Source organism: Amblyomma mixtum, chromosome 7 (genome assembly GCF_055824585.1).
Source record: "Amblyomma mixtum isolate Tamu chromosome 7, ASM5582458v1, whole genome shotgun sequence".
Classification (NCBI taxonomy): Eukaryota; Metazoa; Arthropoda; class Arachnida; order Ixodida; family Ixodidae; genus Amblyomma; species Amblyomma mixtum.
The window spans coordinates 124,530,655-124,543,316 of NC_143018.1; the positions used below are offsets into that span (position 1 = coordinate 124,530,655).

The 12,662-nt window shown below is 42.3% G+C and overlaps 1 long non-coding RNA gene across 1 annotated transcript; it reads right to left on the reverse strand.

The window, feature by feature from the left end:
• Window positions 1-591: 591 nt before the first annotated feature.
• LOC149337400 (uncharacterized) lies at window positions 592-12,023 on the reverse strand. Its single transcript, XR_016284628.1, has 2 exons — window positions 11,904-12,023; window positions 592-1,044 (listed from the first exon to the last, which is right to left on the reverse strand). It is a non-coding gene; the product is annotated as an uncharacterized LOC149337400 (long non-coding RNA).
• Window positions 12,024-12,662: the final 639 nt, after the last annotated feature.

Consider the following 12,662-nt stretch of genomic DNA (forward strand, 5'->3'; position numbering starts at 1 on the left):
CACCCCTCCGTGTCATAAGGCGAGTGCAGACTACAGTTTTTTCGTTCTTTTGGTCAGGCGGAACCGAGCTTGTGGCCCGTGCTGTTCTTGGACAACCACGGGAGAGAGGAGGGTTTGCCTTTCCAAATTTGTCCGTCACGTCCTCGCTGTTATCGTTGAAGAGTATTTTGCGTATCCTGCACTGTAAAAAATAAAACACCCTTAAAGGAGTTTCCAGGTGTCTATAACTCGCACCCTTGCACCCGGCCCAGAAGGGTGTTTTGTGATTTCAATACACCTTTCACATGGGGTGTTTCATGAAAAAACAAACCCGAAAATGATATAACTTGACCCAAAGGTGTTGAGGTGTATCACACACTTTACCACCGAGCCAAAGGAGTTTTATGCTTCTTACACCCCTGCACCCTTCAGGAAAAAGCATGCAATGGGTTCATAATTTGTCCCCACTTTTATTACTTTTCTTAAGCGTTCTTTAATTTTACCATTATAATGCCTATGTATTGCAATATACCTGTGTTACTGAAGCTCTTCATAGCAGTAAACAGGCTGTATGCACCTAAGAAAAACGTTTATTGACAAAACTCACAAAACTGCAGAAATGTTGAAAATTTTTATTAGAACAAAACATCCATAAAACAATGCACAAGAAGCTTCTCCAATGAATTCCTCACTGCCATCCAAGGAACTTAAAATTTTAAGGTACAACAGCACCATACCTGCCATTATTGGGTTTATGGTGCTGCAAGAATAAGGTTCCATTGCACTTACTCTACCTCCTAATTTTCCAGAGCAAACAATGAAAAATTCATGCCTGTGCAGCCTTCTATACCAGCCTGAAGAAGGCTTGGACTGTGACGCTAACTCCCAGGAATAAGCAAAAAAGCAAACTTAAGGCAGCTTATGCTGAACACGCATATTCCTGACATTATGGCAGTTGTGGAGTGAGCCGCAGTGGTAAGCCTGCTGAGTAGTCATCCTCCCTCGACGAACAGGTTCTCAGCCACCTCAGGATTGTCTTCGGTGAACAGCATACATGGTGTGAGTCTGCATTTCAGACAAAAACAGTAAAATATTTCACATCAGTTTACACTGCTCAATGGTCCTTATAAACGCCAACATATTGCTCATTAACAATGTGTTTTATAATGCATGCTAACACTAACAGAAAGAAAATCTGCCCAAGTGGCAAGCAAGTGCCAGCTGTTATCTTTTGAGCCATTCCAAAGAGGCCACCGTGGTTTAGAAAAAATAGCTCTAAGCGGCATTATATAAACAATGTTTTAGCTAAAAAGCTAGATGTTATGAAATGGAATGAAGGTGGTCAGGCCATGCAATTAATTCTGCACGAACTGCTAAAAGCTAGTGCAAACCACTGGCCTGCCTGGCGGGTAAACTGACTATAAAAGGCACAAAACACCATGACAACAAAGGCGAAAATAGAGCACTTCAAAATGTTTTACAATAAACCGAACGACAAGTAATGTGCAACATTCACTGTAACAGAAAGCACAGTATCTGATCAAAGTCAGCAATACGACCCCTTCCATGACAGTGGTCGGCTGCAACTAACGCAAAGCATGCATTCATTATTATACCAAGCAAGTGACATCTTGAAAGGCAGGCAACAGTGCTAAGTTAACATATCTCCCATGTCTGCAGCCAGTAACCTCAAAAATCCATCAAGAAAAATTTGCACAAGGCCACTAACTACTACAAGAAAAGGAGCTCGGCCAGTTGGTGCATGAATCTTTGCAAAACCACGCAGGATAACAGGACACAGACAAGACAGGTGCAGCGATAACAACTGCGGAATTTATTGTTTAGTTTGCAATGAATACAGGAAACATCATCCAAAATACAAAGAAAGGAAGTCATGGAATCGTCATTTTGTCAAATCTGTCGTGATTATTTATCCAGGTAGTTGATTTCTTTTTCGTTAGAGTTAGTGATGATGTGCTTAAACAGGTTGAACAATTCTTATGTACCATGCACGTCTCTTACATTTCCTCAGAATTTTACATTGTCGAAAGTGTGATATACACTCACAGTCCGATACGTGTCTTGGTAGCTTGCTACCATATCCTTTCTCAGTATTCCGACATGTTGCATTAGATAAATGTTAACATGCTGACCTTATTTCCCAACACAGGACGCTCCGCGTGACGGAGGGTTCTTGTAAACTAAGCCACTGTCACATGCCATGAATTTGTCTCTGTGCGTCTTACGCTGGGCTGTTTGTGAAGCACCTTTGCTAGGAGCATTGCATACTACATTCAGCTACTTTCTGTGAAAAAGCAAATGAAGCCACTGCAAAGAGCTTCCACAAGCTGCAAAAGAAAGTCATGCCAACAACTTGACCAAACTAGGGCTGGTTGTGAAAAAGAGTGAGGGCCTATGCCTGAATGCCTTCTTTATGGCAAAAACGCAATGATAACTGGCCTTTCAGAGTAATTGTCTCTGAACAAGGATCGTGGCAACAACCCTTAGGGCAGTATCTGCAAGAATTGCTCTCCTTGCTCACCGTGGAAGACCTTTTCCTGGTAAAAAAGCCAGATGTGTCCGCATTCCTCTTGAACAGCCGTCTAGAAGGAGTGTCTTCTCATTGTCATCAAGGACTAACATTACACGCTGCCACATACCACCTTGTTTGAGACTGTAAGAGAAGGCATTGATTCAATCAGAGCAGCATGATTCCAGATCCAATGCAGAATTAATGCTCATAGATTCCTCGAGTTGCTAACCATCTATTATTTTAGTTTCATGACCTGCACATACAGTGGCAAGGAGTATGCACCAGTTCCTGTGTTGCACTAATTCTCATTGTCCTGCTAGCCTGTCAAGATAGCCAACTATTAAAAAGCTTTGCATGGCACCAATTTAATAATGACCTTCCAATTCTTGGACGACTTCCTAGTAATCCACAAGCTTCATAAGAAAGGGCAATACAACGGCATTGTTCACATATTCAAGACCTTCTCCGAAGTTCTTGCTGGAGGTACAGCTTCTCGAGCTATGGCTGCACATCAGAGAGGCCCATATGTGTTGGTGTTACGTCCCACAGTTGAAAAAAAGACTGTTGCTACTGGCACACTAAAAATGCCTCAAACAGATTGTGTACTGACCGTCAGCAGGAAAGCATTGAGGCCCAATTAACATAGTTACCTGAAGCTGGTTTGCCCGATGACCTGGTCTGCAGCCTAGGCTTGAAGATAATGAAAGAAATTTTCTGATCCACCCTAACGAGGCTTCAGAAAGAAGAATGGAAGTTAGCTGTGACGGCGTATGTGCATGGTATCAGCCACGCGCTAGAGAAAGTGGTCAGGCAAGCTGGTGTGAACTTAGTAAACAAGGCGCCTGAGTAACTGTCGCATGCTGTGAATTTGACTGCCTTCTATACCAGGCTGTCTTTGAAGCACCCTTGCTGGGCATGCTGCATACTAAGTTCACACCAGCCTGCCTGACCACTTTCTTTCGCGCGTGGCTGATACCATGCACCTATGACCTTAATCACCATGTTGCCCACTACCCTCCCGGCTTCCCCGTACTCCTCTGGCTCCCTGCGCACCATGTGGGCCTGGGTGAGAAGCTGCTGCCTCATTGCGTGGGTCCTTACCGCATCTTCTCTTAAGGCAACTGAGCAATGTGACCTATCAAATCAGGTCCCTGGACTACCACACTCCTCCCACGGCCTTCCCACAAAGCTCGCGCACGTCACCCGTCTTAAGCCCTACCATTCACACCAACTTAGGGCACCCAGGGACTGTGCTTCCTTCCGCGAGGCGGAGGGGGTAGTGCCACAGTGCAAGTTGCAAGGTGAAGAGGACGTTTTGACGCTGGACAGTCGACAACGGGGACGCTGCAGTTAGTGCTTGGGGTGACTTGGTTTGGTGTGCCTTCTGAGTACGACCTGTCGCGCCTGCTGCTGAGCTAAACCCCATAATAATATTCTACGACAGCTATGGTCCGTTCTTTCTGAAGCCTTTTAGAGGTAGATAGGCAAATTTCTTTATCCTGAAGCCAAGGCTGCAGATGAGGTCATCTGGGAAATCAGCTTCAGGTAGCCATGTCAGGTGGGCCTCAAGGCATTCCTGCTGACGGTCAATACACGACCTATTTAGGATATTTTTCAGTGCGCCAGTAGCAACAGCCTTTTTTTTCGACCCTGGGAAGAAACGCCAGCACATATGGGTCTCTACAAAGTACAGCCATAGATCGGGAAGCTGTACCTCCAGTGGCATTTCTTTGGTCAGCTCAAAGTTGGCAAGAACTTTGGAGAAGGTCATGAAGATGGCAACAATGACTTTGTGTTACCCTTGGTAATGAAGCTTGTGATTACTAAGAAGTCGTCCACAAATCGGAAGGTCATTATCAAACTGGTGCCATGCAAAGATTTTTAATAGTTGGCTATCTTGACAGGCTAGCAGCACAATGAGAATTAGTGCTACGCCGGAACTGGTGCATACTCCCTGCCACTGTATGCACACATCATTAAACTTTACATAGGTAGAACGGAAGTAGATGGTTAGCAACTCGAGGAATCTATCCGCATTAATTCTGCACAGGTTCTGGAATCGTACTGCTCCCATTGAATTAATGCCTTCTCTCATCGTCTCAAACAAGGCGGCATTTAGCAGCGTGCAATGTAAGTCATTGATCAGGATAAGAAGACAATTCTTCTGTACAGCTTAGAGAGGAATGCGGACACTTCTGGCTTCTTTACCAGGAAGAGGTCTCCCACGGTGAACAAGGAGAGTAATTCTTGCAGATACTGCCCTAAGGGTTGCTGCCTTGATCCTTGTTCAGCGACAATTACTCTGAAAGGCCAGTTATTGCTGAGTGTTTTTGCAATAGAGAATGCATTCAGGCACAGGCCATCACTTTTCTTCATAGCCAGCACTAATTTGGTCAAGTTGCTGGCTTGACACAATTTTTTAGGTTTCGTTCTTCACTGTATGGCGCTTGACCTTCTTTTGCAGCTTGCGGAAGTTCTTTGCGATGGCTTCATTTGCTTTTTTGCAGAAAGTAGCTGAACGTAGTATGCAACGCACCCAGCAAAGGTGCTTTAAAAACAGCCCAGCACAAGATGAAGCACTGAAACAAATTCACAGCATGCGACTGTGGCTTAGTTTACAAGATCCGTCTCTCATGCAAAGCGTCGTATGTTGGGAAATAAGGTGAGCGTGTCAACATTTGTCTAATAGAACAAGTCAGCAACACTGAGACAGGATATAGTAGCAAACTAGCAAGACACGTGTCGAACTGTGAGTGCACCCCACACTTTCGACAATGTAAAATTCGTAGGAAATATAATGAACAGCTCATGCCCAGACATATGAGACATGCATGACACATAAGAATTGTTCAACCTACGCAAGCACATCATCACTAACGCCAACGAAAAAATAAATTGACTATCTGGATTAATAATCACGACAGATGTGACCAAATGATGATTCCACGACTTTCCTTCTTTTGTATCTTGGATGATATTTCCTCTATCTATAGTGAGCAAAGCAATAAATTCCTCAATTGTTAGTCAGCACAGTATCTGCGTCTTCCTGTCAGTGTCCTGTTACCCTGCACGCTGCTTTGCCTAGACTAATAGACTATCTAAATCTGGAAAAAGACCACAAGGGGTTCCAAGCTGTTTCCTTTCTGGTTTGCGTTCCCTTTCTTTGAGGCATACATGCACCATGTAGTGAACAAAAGTACAAAGTAGATAAATAGAATAAATCATTTGGCAAATATCACTACTGTAAAACGGTGTTAACAAATGGCCACATTCATCCTTAGGACAGATCTGCATTTCATCTGCCATTACAAATGAAACATGAAAATTCCAAGCACCCAGGTGAATGCATACATTTTTCCCAGAAATTTACCAAAGGTACACACAGTGATACCATTCCAGTGGATCAGTTGAGTATGCTGCTCAGGAGCAGCAATATTCATATGGGGTGAATGCTTGCAGGAAAAAATATTGGCAATGCAATATAAGTTCGCATACAAGATGCGAAATAAACGGTATGATATGGAACCATTCCAATTATGCCAGCAGAAAAAATTGCATTCAACCTACACTCCAATATTAATCGAGTTACAAAAATATCATAAAGGCTTTTTCAAACCAGCACACAGTTGGCATTTATATGTCATTGGATCATTCCATGCCAACTGTTCCAGGCTTACCACTGAATCTTCGATTTCTTTAAAAAAATTCATGGCTTATTGCATTACTTAGGCAAACATTATCCCAGCTTGTTTTAGGCGGAATAATTTTTTCCCATCGTGGCCACCATCTCACGTTTGTAAGTGCTAGCCAGACCTAACCTTGCAAAAAAATTTGTGAAAAGAAACATTCTTAAGCAGGACTATGAAGTTTTTGTTATATAAATTAAAGGTATTCTATATCCAATGCAGTAAATTGAACTTATTTTGTTTTAAATAAAACATGTAAGAAGTACAAAATGAAAATTTGAGATCTTTTATCAAATTTTATGTTCTCACAGTATTATTCTATTTTCTAAGCTGTCGAGAAGGCAAAGGTGATAAAAATGTTTCAGAGAGCAAAACAAGTAAGGCAAGTCAGCGAAAGGATTCTAAAGTCGAGAAAATTTGCTTTATGTGCCATATTCAGTAGTCTACTACATAATGAGGTGATCTTAATTAAATTATGAAAGATAGAAAGTTAAACAGCACCATTTAATGGCATTTATTTTTAGTTCAATTGGAGCTCTTTTTTTGTTTTAAGCGAGAAAACAATCTTGCAAGTTGAGTCCCAGCGTTCAACATTGACACTGCACAGTGCTTCCTTTTCACTCCAGCACACTTTGCCACCGGCTGTAAATTACACAAAACCAGCACTCCGCTGCACGAATACAATGGTGTGCTGGTCTTCGATGGCACCAGCTTCGGCAATAAAGAAATCTGCTGAACGATAGATTTACAAGAAGTAAAACTGAAGTGGCCACATGGCAGAACGACTCTCGTTCCTCGGCACAAACAGTACTCAGCCGGGAAGCACTCTTGCGGTCTGACCAATCAGAGGTAAAACCTCTACTACCATGAAAATTATTTAAACTTTTCAGTGGAATGGACTTTTTCACCACATCACATGGGAGGATTGCTTGTGACAGCATTGGTGGGAGTGTGAGGCCCCCTGCAGCAACAGCAAGCATTCAGAGGCCATAGAAAGGTCCAATACTGTTCTTGTATAAGCTACTTACATGGGCGGAGACAACCATTAAGATTGTCGTAGCCCTCTGGGTGCTCCAACAAAATATTCAAGAAAACAAAGGTGAACTCACTAGGCGGTTTACAAGAGTGCTACCATTACAAGGAATACCCATTTTTCACCACATCAAGCCTTTTTTATCTCTCTCAATGGTGCACGCTGGACTTAAGTCATGCTTGAGTTTAAACTGACAAAATTTGAGCGAATATGCCAGCAGACTTCTCAAAACCAAAATATGAGGAGCATCCACATGGAGTACCGTGCAGCAAAGCTTTGTCTCCTTCATGCCGGCTCTAGCATGCACCGCAGTGTCGAGCAAGCAGCCAGCAATGCTGCGGTTGAAGGTAGACTCAAATTGCAAAATTATTTTCTCGCCTAAAATGAAAATTGCTCCAATTAAAATTTTAGAAATGTCACAGCCATTAGAAAATAAATGAGGCCAACCTCACTGTGCAACTGGTGGCTGAATATGCCTCAAAAATATAATTTTTTTTTAGCTGACTGACATGCCTTGCGTTTTTTTCATCTCTGAAACACTTTTATTCCATCCTTTGCCTTTTGGATAACCCAGAAAAATGGTTTAAATGACGGTTATGAGAACATAAATTGGATAACATACATCAATTTCCAATATTTTTGCACCTTCTTTCATGTTTTATACATGAGTCCAATTTATTGGATAGAAAGCACATCCTTCATTTATACGAAAAAGTTTCAGTCATGCGTAAAGCATTTATTTTTAACATGTTCTTTTGCAAGACATAGCTTTGCTTGTAAACATAGGACGGTGGCCACGACATGAAACTTCTTTTTCTCTGCCAACAACATGACGGAAAAATCTTTGTCATGGTAATAAAATAAGCCATGATTTTTTTTGTTTCTTTAAGAAATCAAGTGGAGTCGAGTGCAAAAGTCTGGATAAGGTGGCTTGGAATCACCTTATTCAGTATTGCACAGGAACAAAATACACAGCCTACTTATCACCAGGCATATAGCAGCTTCCGTATAGGTCAATATATTGGCTGGACTTTAAGAGGCTTCTGTAACACTAGAAAAAATTACAATTGCAAGTTACAAAGAGGCCACCAATCTGAATCTTTACATTGTACAGATGTATAACCCTGACACTGAGAACTCCCACTCCCCTACTTGGATGGTGGCATTGTTCCTGCCAGTCTACCAAATATGGTCCCCGCAATATCATAATGAGTCGAGCATTTTGCCTTCAGTAGACGTGAGCAGCAAAGGAGACTTAATGCTGCTAACAACAAATATAAGCATCCTAAGAGTTTGGTAAGCTTGCAAAATTTAAGCTTGTTCGTTTCCAAAAAGATGCAATAGCAATCTGAATGGTCATTCATTCAAACCATGCGAATGCAATTGGTAAAATGGCTTCACAATGTAAAAAGTTCTTTCTTGAACTAGTCAGTACATGTTCGTCAGCATGAAGGGCACACCATGACAGTAATGGGATGAAAGAACTAGACAGACTCGGCGCTGACTGACGATTTTTATTGCTGCCACACAATAAACAAGTGAAAAAAGGGCACAACCAACATTTTTTTTGCAACAGTTTGCCTGCTTGCAAAACATGTGGCACTGCATTAACGATTGTCTGCGAAGGGCAAAAACCCTGGCGAATAAAAACAAAAAAAAAGTGTTAAAAATGTAGAAAAAAACCATTACTCTGCCGTCTTAACTGCTGAGGTAGCCTAGTTCTTTGCATGTGAGCACAACAGTAGGTTTGCTGATGCATTTGTCTTGCTCCTGACACATCAAACGCATCAACAACAATCTCCCGCGTGTGCTGGTCCTTATGTAAGTGCACAGTATGGTTGGCTGAAAGCAGCGGCGCAGTTTTCACACGACAGCCAATATATAACCAAATTGCTTTCGGGAGGTGGTTTTAAGGAGCTCTTGTGTTCGCTCATAAAGTCGTTTAGGCATCTCCTGTTTGACTGATACAGCCCGTTCCGCGGGATAGCTCACTTCTGTGCGCCACATTTTTGGGGCACTTGTACATAAGAGAATTCTTGGTTCTTTTCGCATTCTGAGGGTGGCAACCCTTCACAGTTGACACTCTTGCAGAGACGTTGCAATTTGCTTGGAGCAGAGAATACTACTCGCACACCGGCCCTAGCTTCTATTCTTTTCAAGTTGTGAGACACGTGTGAGACGAGATTGTTGTTGATGCGTTTGACCCGTCAGGAGCAAGACAAGTGTGTCAGCAAACATTCTGTTGTGCTCACACGAAAAGAACTATACTTGGGGTCAGCTTTCTGTGGCTATGCAGTGGAAGCTATGAGGGCAAGGCTTTTACAAGCGTGCCTCTTATCACACCGTCACGAGGGACAGAGATAGGTGGTTAAGCTGGAGGTGCGTGCTCGTACCTTCCACTGCATAGCCACAGAAAGCTGTCCCCGACTATAGGCTACCTTAGCAGCTTAGAAGGCAGAATAGTGATTTTTTTCAACATTTTTTATTCTTTTTGTTTTTATTCGCCAATGTTTGTTTTGCTTTATGTAGTCAATCTTTGATGCAGTGCCACGTGTCGGTAGTGCTCGTTTTTCATCGATTTATTGCTTAACAGCAATAAAGATCAGTAGTGAGTCAGCACTATACCTTTAAGTGATAGCTTCACAATGTAATGAAACATTTTTGGTACTACTTCAGTCAAAACAGACATCAATAATAGTTAAGGAATCACAAACGAGAGTGTACTAGAATGTAAAATAATGCAGTTCTGCAGGCACCTCACAGCAGCATGAAAATTCATTGCATACCAAAGGCTAAGCTTAAAGAAACTATTAAAAATTAACCATGAGCTCCCCAAAAGTGATCAGAGACCGTTTGTTGACTTCCACCTGTTCCTTGGGAATGATCACATGTGCTCCACGTACTTTACTGCCAATGGGTGTAATCACAAGGCAATATGAACACAAGTGCTATATCCACTATCATACTGCAGGCTTTGTACACACACAAAAGAAACAAAAGCGACAAACAACAGCATTAATTGAAAAAAACAAAACAATCTACACAGTGGCTACCATTACACTAGTCAGATAGGCAGCTACCTCCCAAATGCATGCTTATACCCGAGAGAAAACACTTATTTTAAACAACCAGAGTGACATTTTCGCTACACTTCTAGTATGTTCCATTTCACACCTTAGTAAAATGGAGGCGAACCTATGCTAGTGAGGCAACAGCTTCCGAAACTGTGACTGGCCATGTTAGGTGGAAGACGTTGCCTTTCACTAACAACTTCTAATGCACTGCAAGAAGTGGTGAGGTGAAATATACTACTCTGCTTGCAAGTCACAGACATGCTGGATTAGGAGCAGCAGGTAATGGCTACTGATTACACTGCGGCCCATGCTCTGCGCAGTTGAAATAATTGTGATGCCAGCTACTGCTACCTCAAAAAAAAAAGAACAGTGGGGTTATGAGTCACACAGTTGGCTATTCTGCTTTAACATAGACCGGACTGGCATAAGTGACTGTACAGGAAATGGGAGATGTATTAAAGCCAAAAAGCCATTCAGCTTGCTCTTGCCTACATCTGCAAGTGTGCTCTTGGTGCCAGATGTCCCACAAACTAACCCTCTAGGCTTTCTATGCCACCGTTATCAATGGCTTTTAGTTGATTCTAGCTGCAGCTAACTAACTTGAATGCTGATGCTACAGTAAGGGTCTAGGTTCTTTTTTTAATTATCACTCTTCATTGTCTAAGTATTCATACCTGCTTCTGCATTAGGCTTCTGACTGGCTTATTTAAATGAGTGTACCTGCATTATATTTGTCATACTGAGACCCTTACATATGCCCACATATATTTAGTTACAAAAGCAGGTCTTAAAGTGAGCACCCAGTGAGTAGAGGTTCTGTTTTAGCACAGGATTTTATTTTGCAGCACTTTTTGTAACAACCTATTTTCCATTACCAAAAACTGATAACGACAATGTTTAGAAATTCCCAACTTCGTGCCACACAAATAAAGATGCACCAAAAAGCTCTAGCTTTTGTCCTAATCCCATTCACATCATACAAAACAAACCCATCCACACATTTGGCACTTCGTTTGCCTTCTCTTGGAATCCACTCCGTTGGTCCTCAAGTGTTGGTTGGTTGGCTTATGAGGTTTAACGTCCCAAAGCGATTAAGGCTATGAGAGACGCCGTAGTGAAGGGCTCTGGAAATTTCGACCACCTGGGGTTCTTTAACGTGCACTGACATCGCACAGTACACGGGTTCAAGTGTAACGGAGTGGATTCCAAGAGAAGGCAAACGTAGCAGTGGGCGGCAGGAAGTTAGGCGGGTGGATGAGGTAAAGACATTATGCGGTAGCACACTTTTTATCACCAAATGCTAGTACCAAGTTCGCAGGGATATGGTAGCCGCAGCTGGCAAAGGCAGTCCTTTGCCCTGCAGTGGATGTAATCAGGATGATGATGACGAGAAAACTATGTTCAACAACACTCAAACTGGTTATCAATAACCTTATGCTGACAACGAACTAGCAAGGATGTACAAATAAATGAGGGCATGGTTAGGCTATGTACCCTGTTTCATGAAGCAGCTTGATGAAGGAAAGAAGGGAAAATGACCCAAAAGAGAACCAAGCATACAAAATAAAAAGAAGCTGACAGCAAGAACTAAAACGCACCTTTGCTTCCATACTGCTCATGAATATTGCCCAGTGGCAACAAGGTGCAAGCTGTGGCTGTGGACTCCCATGTGGATGTAGATGTTTTCCCCTGCAGACATCCATTTAATACCATCACGATTACAGACCGCCAAAATTCAGAAATTAGGTCACTACGGCCAAACAATGAAGCTTTTAAAAACTTGAAAAAGCAAGCTAAATATACCTAGCTGGCACAGCACAGGATTCTTTAATCTGGATGCCGTTCTAAAAACAATTAAAGAACCAAAATAGATAGCAGCGTCAACAAATTTTTGCAAAAACCTGGCCTGATGCAAAAACGACCAGCGGTCAGCGCCTGCAGCACACAAAACTGAAAGCTTATTTCAGACGTCACGCTGACGCAACGCATTTTACGCAGAGATACGGATAGACCTTACGCACGGGAGGAAAAATTACCACGTGCAGATAAACCGTAGGACAAGGAATTTGACGAAATAGCGTTAAACGGCTTTAAATTTGACAGAACACACATACTAGAGCTCTTAAGTAACATGAGGGAGTACTCTGCAACATTCGTTTCGTCAAAACAAAAACAGCTCTGAGTAGAATCATTCTCGGCGAACTCTGTTTAGTGCTGCTTCTCTTCTTGGATACACGGAAAGAGCTGCCTGTCTGCAGATCTTGGCACTTTGGTACTAGAAGCGGCAAGCCTTGAGGCCGCTCTTCCATAAAATATGCTATGAATAATGAAAACCAGCATGCATGAAGACATAGTAT